This window comes from Rattus norvegicus, chromosome 1 (assembly GCF_036323735.1).
Source record: "Rattus norvegicus strain BN/NHsdMcwi chromosome 1, GRCr8, whole genome shotgun sequence".
Taxonomy (NCBI): domain Eukaryota; kingdom Metazoa; phylum Chordata; class Mammalia; order Rodentia; family Muridae; genus Rattus; species Rattus norvegicus.
Window position 1 is genome coordinate 8023893 of NC_086019.1, and position 12402 is coordinate 8036294.

Here is a 12402-nt window from a genome sequence, read left to right on the forward strand (position 1 = left end):
TAATAGGTTTCCCACATAAAGAACATGTGAGCAATAATAATAGGACTTAGTGGAGAGAGAGAGAGAGAGAGAGAGAGAGAGAGAGAGAGAGAGAGAACATGAAGTGGTTGGGAGAATTCTGGGTGAGGAGGTAGTAGATATAGATAAGATTAAATACATTGCACTCATGTATAGAATTTTAGGAGGATAAATACAATATTATTTAAAAATAGGTATCTGCTTTGCTTTTTTTCCTGAAGAGTATCATATGGACTCTGGAAGTTCCTAATAAAGTGTCACTTCCTAGAGACATGTCTTGGCACTGGGCTCTTTCCCCAGGCCCAGAGCTGTGGACTTTCAGCAGTGTTCTTTCCTAAAGCCCCAAAGAAAGAGGAGAAAATAACCAAAACAGGTTGTTTTCCTCCTGGTTGCGAGAGGGACTGACTCAACAATCATTCCTTCCATTTATATCAGAAGCGTTTCATTTGCTTATTCATATAGACATCAGAAGAACAGATTTATTGTCTGCAATCAGGTAGGGATACATTCTGAGAAATGTGTCACTAAGCAATTTTGTCACTATATGAATGTTATAGAATGCACCTGCAAAAACTAAGATGGTTATATTTTAAACGATGTCACCTTAGGGAACCCACCACTCTTGCATATGTAGTCAATGGTTGAGTAAAATTTGTCTTATAGAACAGACCAAATGAGACACAACACAATTGGAATCAAGGTAACAGTTGTTACAAGTTTTCTTTCCTCTCACTGTGAAATCCTGGTTACATGTTCTCAGCGTTCATTTTTTGTTACTGAAATAGCATATAGCTCGCATAACACACACACACACACACACACACACACACACACACACACACACAGGCACACACATACACGTGCATGAACACAGCATTGGGAGTTGGTTAGCATCTTGTGTTCTCCAAATCATCATCATTTGTTTCTGTCATGGCGGTCATGTGAAAGGGAAAAGTCACTAACAAGGATTCTTATTCCCCAGCTAGAGAAGCCTGGAGTCTGGGGAGGAAGGAGTTTAAAATTTTGATATAAAACTCTCCAGATATTTTGCAACAGTACATGTTGTCTGTCATCCATATGCCTGTGTAGAAGTAAAATTCCCTACAGGATAGAGTCTGCTTTGAAATACATAACAAATAAATCCTTTCTTAGACTGTGTATTATTATATATGGGAGTAGGGAGAACAAAGGCAGCTAAAGTGATGCATGCTACATGTCTTCTTGCTACCGTATTTTCTGCTGTGTTCTGCACTCAGGGAAGTAAAATAATCCCCAAAGACCCTGCTTCACTTGGGAACACCACTTGCAGTGGAAAAGCAGCATCACATTAATCCGAAATATGTGCTTTCAAAGCTATGGTGATTTTTTTCTGCATTTTTTAAAATCTCCAAATATTTATTGCTTAATACAACCTTCACTAAATCTCTGATACATAAATGAGTTTAAACCCAGCTATACACTAATGCAGAACTGTGCTCTGCTTGATAGAAAATTCTAAAGATATTCTCCCCCCGTTTTCCCTACACTTTACTGAGCTAGGTTGAGAGACCAGGCAGGTGAGCACCCTGTCTTCTCTCCTCAGGAAAGACCCCACTCCAGACTCCACATAAATTCTACCTTCTCTGATGAAGGGACCCAGAAGCTATGAGCCCAGTGAATCTCCCACCACCTTTGGGGAAGGAACCATACTTCCTCCATATCAAGTACCCTAGTACAACAGGAAGAACATTCTAGACTTGCGACTGGAAAAAGATTTCTGACAAAGATGTGGGTATGAGCTGCAGAAATTCAGAAATACTTTATCCAAATTCTTTCCACGGCCTTCCTGCCTTCCAGTCCCTCTTCCTTGGGATGATTCTGGCCATTTGTGATTTCATTTTAATGCATTAACATAATTATACCCTCATATTTCAAATCATGACTCAACTGAATCTCTTGTTAAGCCGAACATTTATACAGAGGTAACATGTTCAGAGTCTGTGACACAAGGAACACGTGTTAGTGAGAAACACTGTGAAGATTTATTTATTTAGTATATATAAGTACACTGTTGCTGTCTTCAGACACACCAGAAGAGGGCATCTGATATCATTACAGATGGTTGTGAGCCACCATGTGGTTGCTGGGATTTGAACTCAGGACCTCTGGAAGAGCAGTCAGTGCTCTTAACCACTGAGCCATCTCTCCAGCCCAGAGAGACACTGTAAAGAGGTGGCAGTAACTGATTCTTGGCTTGCTTTCTAGAGGGAACAAAAACGGAGGGGAACTAATGGGGATTGAAGGATGGCTCTTTGATCAAGAGCTTGCTGCCCTTGCTGAAGAATGATATGGTTCCCAGCACTCATGTCAGGGGGTCCACAGTTGTCTGTAACGCAAGCTCTGGGGGATCCAATATTTTCATCTGGCCTCTGAAACATCAACACACATATGACATACATCACAGCCCCCCTACAGGTGTGCACACACAGGTGCACACAAAAATACACATAAATAAAATAAGTCTTTAAACGGAGAGTAGACCAGCTAAAAATCATAACATTTCAACTTCACCTACGAGGTCCCTCTGATTTTCCATCAGGGGCATATCTTTTGTTGCTGTTGGACACTGCACTAGGTGGAAACCCCAAGCCACTGCTGCCTTCTCATACCAATCACAGGACTGAGTGTGGGATAACACTTCTGTGGTATTTGGTTGCTATCAAAGAGCATGCATGAATAATCAGGCAATGATGCTTTAAATTTAAGGATAAACAGCCTGCTACATCCTGATAGGAAAACTCACTGCAACCATAATCAGTCTCTGCTAAATTTAGCCACACACAACTAATGACTAGAGCAAAGCTACATTACCCCAAGGGCAGGTCAGCGCTGACAGTTATGACCTCCATTAATGGCAATCTGCTTTGCCACTGTCCTTTCTAGAGTATGATCACAGTCATATGGGTGGAGGTGGCAGTAGAAATATTCTAGACATGGCAATTTAGCTTGTAAGCAAAGCGGTTATGAGTGAATGTGTGCACAGCTAAAAGCTCTAATGAGCTGGAGTTTGCCAGGACAGTGCTGAGGGGCTGCCTCTGACTGTGGCACACTTAGTCTCCGATAGCCTGAGAAGTAAAATCCACTCATGGTGTCAACTACAGGGATAAATTTGAAGAGGTTACACATGGGTGACCCTAACACTTTAATAATATGACCAGGTGGCAGCATCAGAAGTTGTTAGTGAGACTCAAGATAGAAGCTGAAACCCACTCCTATCTCCAGGAGAGGAGCTCTGTGTTAGACACTTTGTTAGCAGCTATGGTAAAAAGTCTGCCTACGAAGTTTTAGAAGCCAGCATTTGGGCTACTAGTTTGACGATGGGCTGGTCCCTGATGGCACAGAGTAGTTGCCAATAGGAGTACGAGGTAGGTTGCATCAGAATCAGGAAGCAGAGAGAGGTGGACGCCAGAGGCCAGCTTGTATTCTCCATTTCATTTATTCTCTGGTACATCAACCTGTGAGGTGGGGCTGCCCTCATCCAGCTCGGGTCTTCTGTCCTCAGTCAAACATTTCCGTAAGCACCTTTCCCTCTGTGTGGCTGGCTCCAGAGGTGTGCAACACGCCCACATGCATGTGCGCACACTTGGATATGACGATGATAATCCTCTAGTTCTATAGACTTTTCATAGTGAGTAGAAACAGCACAGGAAAATGATGCACGTAAGAGATGATGTCTAACTCAGGTATGAGCAAGTACTTTTTTCTTCTAAAAATGAGGCATCATCAGCTGGTAGTTAATTTATTAAAATGCTTTAGTGGTCAACTAAAATCCCTGTCATATGTTAGGAAAAGAGTCCTCGTTAGGTTTTTTTTTTTTTTAATAAAATAGAAATTTGGAGCCAAGTGTGGTAGCACATGTCACCTTAGCACTTAGGTAGTGGGATGAGAAGGATCAAGATTTTAAGGTCAACCTATGCTACCTGGTGAATTCAAAACTAGCCAGCATTCCATGAGCTGATGTTTCAAAGACAGAAACAAACAAACAAACATTGCAGATGGTTTTAGGAATATATACCCCAGAGAAAAGAAGTCGCCACAGAATATCAATGCCTGCATACCTATGCCTAATGTGGCTAAGTTATGGATTTAGACCAGGTGGCTGCCAGCAAATGAGTGGGTAAAGAAAATAGATGTGTGTGTGTGTGTGTGTGTGTGTGTGTGTGTGTGTGTGTGTGTGTGTGTGTACAAGCAAGGCGTTCTTTTCAGCCAGGAAGAATGAAATCACGCTGTTTGTGAGGAAATGAATAGAAATGGAGGCTATCGTGGTAGGCAAAAGAAGCCAGCTGTAGAAGGTTTTCTCTCATCTGTGAAAACAAACAAGCAATCAAGCAAAAAGGAATAACTAACCTGCAAGTACATGATAGCGTATCAGGGAGGAGAAGGGGAGGGCACAAGAGAATAGTGAAGACGGAACAATCCTGTAAATCTATGTCATCATGAGAATGTCAGAGATTCCTATTAATTCATGCAAATAATATACGTTCATAATTCTAATGAACAGTTGGGGGGCGAGGATATGATGCCCTATACATTATTCCAAAACATGTTGTTATGTATTTTTTTCCTTTGACATAGGAAGAAAGGAATGATATTGGATAATGAAAAACCTACCTGAGACTGAGGTAGTACTTTAATAGTCAATAAATGACTATGGAAGCCCTTTTCTTGCCTTTTTCTCTCTTCACTGTTCTCTTGAAGGGGTTCTAACTTCATCCGTCTGTGTACTAGACACTGGCTACTTATTTTGCAGGCTATAAATTTCCTATCTGTTGAACTTAGGTTTAAAGCAGTGAAGTCTTCTCACTTTGTCTTTTGAGATCTTGGAAACGATGAAGAGCTCTAATTAAGGACAACCAGGAAAGCCAGAGGCTCCAATGCAAAGGCTTATTGGCTAAAACGAGGCAGCGGTGCACTATTTAACATTGGGGTTGGTAGAAAGAGCGAGCTCACGACTTGTTTGCAGCATTGTTCATGATTCTGATTAAAGCAAGTTGCAGAGAGAGGAAGTGTTGCCTTGGATCCTGGGCCAAGTCTTGAGAAATGGACATTAAATATGAGAAATTGCTTGAGCTCAACCGAGTTTCACTGTGATCGATAATTCCAGAAAGTACCACTACATCTTCATTCTCTGGAAATTGGCTTTTGTGAGCCTTGTCCCGGGTGCGGAGGTGGCATGAGCGGAAGTAGGGGTAGTGGAGGTGGGGGCCCACTTAAATCTGAAAACATCAGATGCATCCTTCAGTCCGAGAGACCATTTTGAATAGAAATTGTTTGATTGTGGGGGTGGTTATGAAATTCTTTCAGCTTTAAAGCAGTGATTCTCCACCTCATTAATTCTTCATTCAAAGTTCTTCATTGTTTAAACACTAGCTGTTTGTCCCCTGCTCAGAGCTGCTGATTTGGAAAGAATCTTGTCACATTCATTAACCACAGAGGCTTCCCAGGGCCTTGCTGCATTACGTATTAAATGAGTGGCTGTTTTTATGGCCCATCATAATAAAACGAAAATCTCAAGATCTTTTTCCTATCATCAAACAACTGCACTGATTAAAAGACCCAATCCAGGGAGATGGCCCCAAAATCTGCTTTTGCCAAATTGGCAGTGAGCGTGCAAACTCATAAAGACCTCTGCAATGTTGCTTAAAGATGCAACCACAACAGCCAGTATTGTAGAGGTGCACAGCACTCATAGTACTAATGTAATTGGTGCAAGAAGAATCTGGAAAGGTGAGATGATCTGTAGCCTATGCAAAAGTTTGGCCGTGCCTTGAAGCTTTTAATGTGAATTGCAGGAGCAGAGAACTCGTTAACAGCAAACTGCACATGGCATTTGATTGCCTCAATTTGTCTTTGTTCCCCCAGACTCCACCTATCAGCGTGGTCTCCACTGATTCCCAAGTATTCATCTTTAGATTGTTTTAATAGAAATTTCTAGAGGTTACCCAGGTATGAAGCGATTAAGCCTAAGGTTTTAAGTTTTTTTTTTCTCAGTGTCCTCAGCTTTGTTTCTCTCTATAGATCCATATGAGGAGCGTGTCCTACTCTGGCCATCACTAAACCCCACCCTCATCTCTGGAGAGAGAAGCATAGATCACTTTTTGAATCCAGTACCTAGGAACTTTCCTTCTTGTGTGGACCTGCAGGTAAAGATTTTTTGCCTGGATTCCTTTTTATGTTTTTCCTCCTTTAAGGTTATGTTGTACCCGTCACACTCTGTGGTCAGTGGAGGGGATCTAGACAGGTACTGTTGAGCCTCAGGGAAATGATAAAACCAAATATGCCATTTCGGTCTGGAGACTGGTGTTGCTCATAGAACAAGTACAGGGATGGGCTTTCCCCTCAATTCCCATAACCCCAAAGACTGGAACAAACTAATGGGAACAAACCTGGTGCTCCACCCACCGGGGAAGAGCCAGCTCATATTACATGACAGGCTGACAGTTAAACTTTATATCCAGAGCTGGAGCAAACTTTTCCCTGGGGTGTTGACTTTGCTTGGTATCTTTACATGCACATATATGTATATATATATGCATACATATAAACACATATATGTATATATACAGATATACAAATATACACATTGTGATGGTTTGTATATGTTTGGCCTAGGGCATGGCACCATTAGGAGGTGTGGCCTTGTTGGAGCCGGTGCATTAATGTGTTTTAATACCCTTGTCTGGAAGTCAGTCTTCTCCTAGTGGCCTTCAGATGAAGATGCAGAACTCTCAGCTCCTCCTGCACCACGCCTGCCTGGACGCTGCCATGTTCCTGCCTTGATGATAATGGACTGAACCTCTGAACCTGTAAGCCAGCCCCAATTACATGTTGTGCTTATGAGAGTTGCCTTGGTCATGGTATCTGTTCACAGCAGTAAAACCCTAACTAAGACACATATAGACAAATATATATGTATGTATATATGTGCGTATGATATGTGTATGTAGGGTCTGTGTGTATGGGTGTATGGGTGTGTGGGGGGGGTGTGTATGTGGGGGGGTGTGACTTGTTGATTCCTTCCTATAATTCCTGGATGTATTAAAGTCAGGCCTTTCACCCTGCTAATCCATCTGTGGCTAGCTTATCACTAATTCATATATTGATCTACCTCAAGATAAAGAGGGTGTTATTTGCCCTTACACTTGCTCAAAGAGAGTGTTTAGGATTATGATAATTATTTTAGGCTGTAGTTATTTAGCAACATACTGTCTTCCATAACCTGTATGAGTATTTGAGTATTTTGGGGATGCTAATACATATTTTGCAGTGGTGGTGACAACTGTTCCCTGAATAGCTGTCTGTACAGCACATGCTTTATGTATGTCTTCCATTTGGACATAAAGGTCAGAAGTCACTCACTCTTTAATCTCTGGGTCCTCTGTCTAGCAAAGCGAGGATTCTGAGGTACTCGGGAATTGCTTCCTGAGCTTTTTCCGTAAGCTGGAGCAAACAGAACTTGAATATGTAAGTTTTGTTGAACAGAGATGTAGCCTCTTTGAAAATGAAAATTCAAGAGCAGTGATTACTGAGGGGACTGATTTATAGGAACCCGAAGGAGATGTCCTTGAACGAGTTACAGGAATTGGGAACATGGAGATGGCGCACAGAAGTGTGAAGGAGGAGATCCGCAGTGTGTAGAGGACTCCTAGTTGTGCAGCTGCAGTCTCCCTGGATTCGAGTGGTCTCATAGCTCTCCAACTGGTACAGACACCTCTCCTAATGTAAACGTAAATTTCAACTCACCGAAGGGAGTTGAAGGGAATTTTGTGCTTCGTTTTAGGAGAGTGAAGGGAGGTGAAGAGGGTTTTTATTTTTTTTTTCCTTTTCATTTTTTTTTTCTGTTGGTGGATTTTCAATTTCCTCTCCTTCAAAGTAATCCATATGTCAGGGCAGCATATTCTGAACCTCTGCACTGTCAATACATGTTTAAGAAATCATGAATGAATGCACACATTCAGTTGGGAGAAGTTCAGTCTTGTTAACAAATGTCACCAGATTCTGAAAGCCAGAAACACGTTGTCAACTTACTAGGTTCTCACAGGAAGCATAACTGTCAAGTCACAGAACCTTCATGGCGAGGCACACGGCCCTTGATCTGCTCCTGTCTCAGGTGATCCACAGTTTCATTTAGGCCTGTGACTTGCTGTCCTCGCCGAGCAGACGCCTAACTCCAGAGCCTGTTCTGCTTGAGATACTATACACCTCCAGTCACATCCCTGATTACCCTCACATTTTGCCCCCCTGAGAGCTACGATTCTCTCCTGATCCATCACATAGTGGTTCATAATTTAATCTTTCAGGGGAAATCTCCAGAAACAAATTGGTTTAAATCACTCATTGTAATCAAATATAGCAGATATTCCTTTATGCTATACATAAATACAATTAGACTTAGAAAACAAAAAAATTAAGTCAGTTAGCTCATATACTTCCTAATGGCAGAAATGTACATATAAACCCATGTCTTCTGCCTCTCAGTTCATATTACTCTACTATTACTATCCTGTTGTTACTATTGTTATTGTCCCTGTGTGTGTTCCTATGTGCACGTGTGTGTACATGTGCATAGAAAGGCTAGACATGGATGTCTCTGTCTGGCATCTGCTTCTATCATTCTCTGTCTTTTGTTCTTGTAGCAGACTCTCACTCTGTGGCCCTGAGTGACCTGGAAACAGCTCTGTAGGCCAGACTGGCCAGAAGCCCATTTGCATATGCCACCAAAGCCGACTTCCACCTTATTTTGTAGAGTTTCTCACTGAATGGGGAGCTCATTAGCTCACCTATGCTGGCTGGTCATCTGAACTCTGTCTCTGTCTCCCCAGTATTCTAGGCACATGACGTGACCCTTAGGTTTTTTTAGCTAGTTGGTAGGAGTCCAAAGTCAGGTCTTTGTGTTAGCTCAAAATATTTTATTGACTGAGACATTTCCTTAGCCATTTTCTCATAGAAAAGTTGTTGAAGTTTAATACATATGCATACATATATTTTTCTTGTCATACATATGTGTAGATATTGTATAAGTATATATGCATATACATGCACACACATGAATATATATATGTATATATATATATATATAGAGAGAGAGAGAGACAGACAGACAGAGACAAAGACAGAGAAAGAACTGCATAGCTAAATTAATTTTTACCAGTCCAGCAAACTCCAGTCACAGCAAGCACATTTCTCTTTTCCATGCAGCATTTCTCTTTTGACTATCATTCCTGGCACCTCAGTCATTCTGTGCTCCAGTACTGTGTCACCTTGTCCAGAGGTTGTCCTGGATTCTAGGTACATAGACTAAGTCTTTTTCTTCCTTTATATTTATTTGTAAGAATATTCTGGCCATTACCATTTAGAATTCATTTGTCAAAGATTTCTCTCAAGCATACCCTATACCAGGCATTATTTTTTATTTTTTATTCTTTTTTTTAATTGGGAATTTTTTAAACTTGCATTTCAAATGTTATCCCCTTTCCTGATTTCCCCTCTCGAGTCCCCCTATCTCTTCCCCCTCCCCCTGCCTCTATGAGAGTGTTCCCCCACCTACCCACTCCCTCCCATTTCCCCGCCCTGACTTTACCCTACATGAGGGCACTGAGCCTTCACAGGGTCAAGGGCCTCTCCTCTCATTGATAGCCAATAAGGCCATCCTCTGCTACATATGTGGTTGGAGCCATGGGTCCCTCCATGTGTATTCTTTGGTTGGTGGTTTAGTCTCTGGGATCACTGGAGGGTCTGGCTGATTGATATTGTTCTTCCTATGGGGTTGAAAACCCTTTCACCTCCTTAAGTCCTTTCTGTAACTCCTCCATTAGAGACCCTGTTCTCAGTTCAAGGGTTGGCTGTGAGCATCCACCTCTGTATTTGTCTGGCTCTGGCAGAGCGTCTCAGGAGACAGCTCTATCAGGCTCCTGCCAGTATGCACTTCTTGGCATCCACAATATTGTCTGGGTTTGGTGATAGTATATGGGATGTACCCCCAGGTGGGGTCATCTCTAGATGACCTTTCCTTCAGTCTCTGTTCCACAGTTTGTCTCTGTATTTCCTCCTGGGTATATTTTGTTCTCCCTTCTAAGAAGGACTGAAGCATCTACTCTTTGGTCTTCCAACTTCTTGAGCTTCATGTAGTCTATGGGTTGTATCTTGGGTATTCCAAGCTTTTCGGCTGATATCCACTTATCAGTGAGTGCCCAGGCATTGTAATGAGAACTGTAATCGTAGCCAATAGGACACTAAAGAGTCTCTGGTCTCAAGAAGCTTATAGTTTAGTAGAGGACAAAGGTAACATATGAATAATCACCTAGACATTAATGAATTATAATAAGTATAATAAAAGAGGAATGTAGACTGTGAAGACAAAGAGCTGAAGAAAATATAATATCACCAGGGAAGGAAGTCAAAGTTAAAGACAGCACAGAGAAGTAAGGACAAGGCTTAGCCCATTGTCTTATTTGTAACATCAATGTGTGACAATTCAAATAGAACTTACTTGATTGGAAATTTCACCAGTTTGCAAATAGGCTGCAGAATTAAAACACAGTCTTTTGTTTATGGCCTTTCCCCCTCATAACTCTTACTACATTCATCAAGTAATCTTAAAGACTGACACACAGATTCACGCCAGGATGAGTCAAGATATACAATATTCTGAATGTTGGAGTTCTCCGAATCTGCACACTGAAACCCTCATCTCTGGGAGGGTGTGGTATCAGGATGTAGAATTCTGGGCAAGTGGTTAGATCATGAGGATGACATTGTCACAAGTGTGATTAGCCACTTTTAAAAGAAGGTCAGAGAAAGATCCAAAACCCAATAAAGTAAGTATCATAAAATGATGTTTTCTAAATCATCCTTCCTTAAACTACCCAATCTTACTTCTGTATACACTCTGCTTCCAAGGCTTCAAGATTCCCAGCCTCTGAAGCTTTGTTAGGATTAGGCTACATGGTCACTTTCCCAGGTTAGAGACTCATGCTCACAGCCTTCTCAGGCTGCCTTTGTACTCTGGCAGTACGCCAGTTCTGAGATCCTGTGGGTGGCTATGTTCTATGGGTTCACCAGCCTCAGCTAGAGCAGCAGTTTGCATGGTCTCCTAGGTTGTCCTAAATATCCTTTGGATCTAGGAGGAGGCTCTGCATGTGCTGTGCTCTTTGGCAAGGTCACTAACATATAGATGTTGGCAAGAGTCACAGCTCAAACCTTCCAGAGCAGGGCCCAGGCAGCATCTGGGACAAGTGAGTCATAGTTGGATCGAGAGAAGTACTGAGCCAGAATTTGGAGGGTAAATTATTAGATGATAGAGGGCAACATGACCTGTGAGAACCTTAGGTTTTATCCTCAAAGTCCTGTTTTGGGACTTTGATAGGAAAGGAAGCTTAGTATCTCTGAACTGTTTCTGGGTCAGGGTCATTCTTCTAAAGTCTCCATGAGCTGTCCCCCACGTCCTTCCACACATATTAACCTCCTTACCAGACCATCTGTTGGCAGCACCTTGGGTTTTTTTCTCACAAACACTTGCTTATTTGTTACACAGTTAGGGCAAGAGGATTCATGTCTTTGTCTTCTGCTTGTCTTTTAATGATGGATTCTTTATGTAAATCGCTTCTCTCTTCTTGTGTTTTATTACATGCAGTTAAAAGAAGCCATGCAGCACTTTGAACACTTTGCTGCTTAGATGTTTCTTCTCAAGAAATCCTAGTTCATCATTCTTAAGTGCTGTCTTCCATGAAGCCCTAGGACACAGACTCAATTCAATCAACATTTTTACCACTTTGGAACAAGGATGACCTTCTCCTGGTTTCTGATGCCCCCTTTCTCATTCTCATTAGAGACCTCACCTAAATGGTTTTACTGTCTATATTCTGGTACATTCTGATCATGGCTTTGCATGCAGCTTTTTCCTTCTGAGCCTTGCCAGAACCTCCACCGGTGTTCCAACTCTAGCCATCCAGGTTGTACCCAGCACGTCGTGTCTTTTAAAATATTTTTAGCATCTACTCACAGCCCAGTTAGACCTCCTTTGACATTTCATTTGCATTTGCTATTGAATTAGTTATACTCCTAAAGATCAATTTGAGATCTTCCTCCAGTGCTTGTGGTATAATAGAAATTTATTGGCATATAGTTCAGAAAGCTGGGCAGAACAATATCAAAAGTTGCACATCCCAAAGACTTTCTGACTGTATCATCTCATTACATCAGGAGAAGGAGAGGAGAAGAGGGACATGGGGAGAGAAGAGAAGTGGGAGAGAGAACAGGACAAGAAGAAAGATACAAAGACAGAGAGATGGAGAAGATCTACCCACCAAAACCCCTTTAGGAATGTAATAAGCCCATTCATGAGGC

The 12402-nt window shown here is 41.8% G+C and overlaps 1 long non-coding RNA gene across 1 annotated transcript in view; it reads right to left on the bottom strand.

Annotated features, from left to right (window-relative positions):
- LOC120098779 (uncharacterized) overlaps positions 1-12402 on the bottom strand; it is a 54628-nt gene that overhangs the window by 16874 nt on the left and 25352 nt on the right. The gene's annotated exons all lie outside the window — the stretch shown is intronic.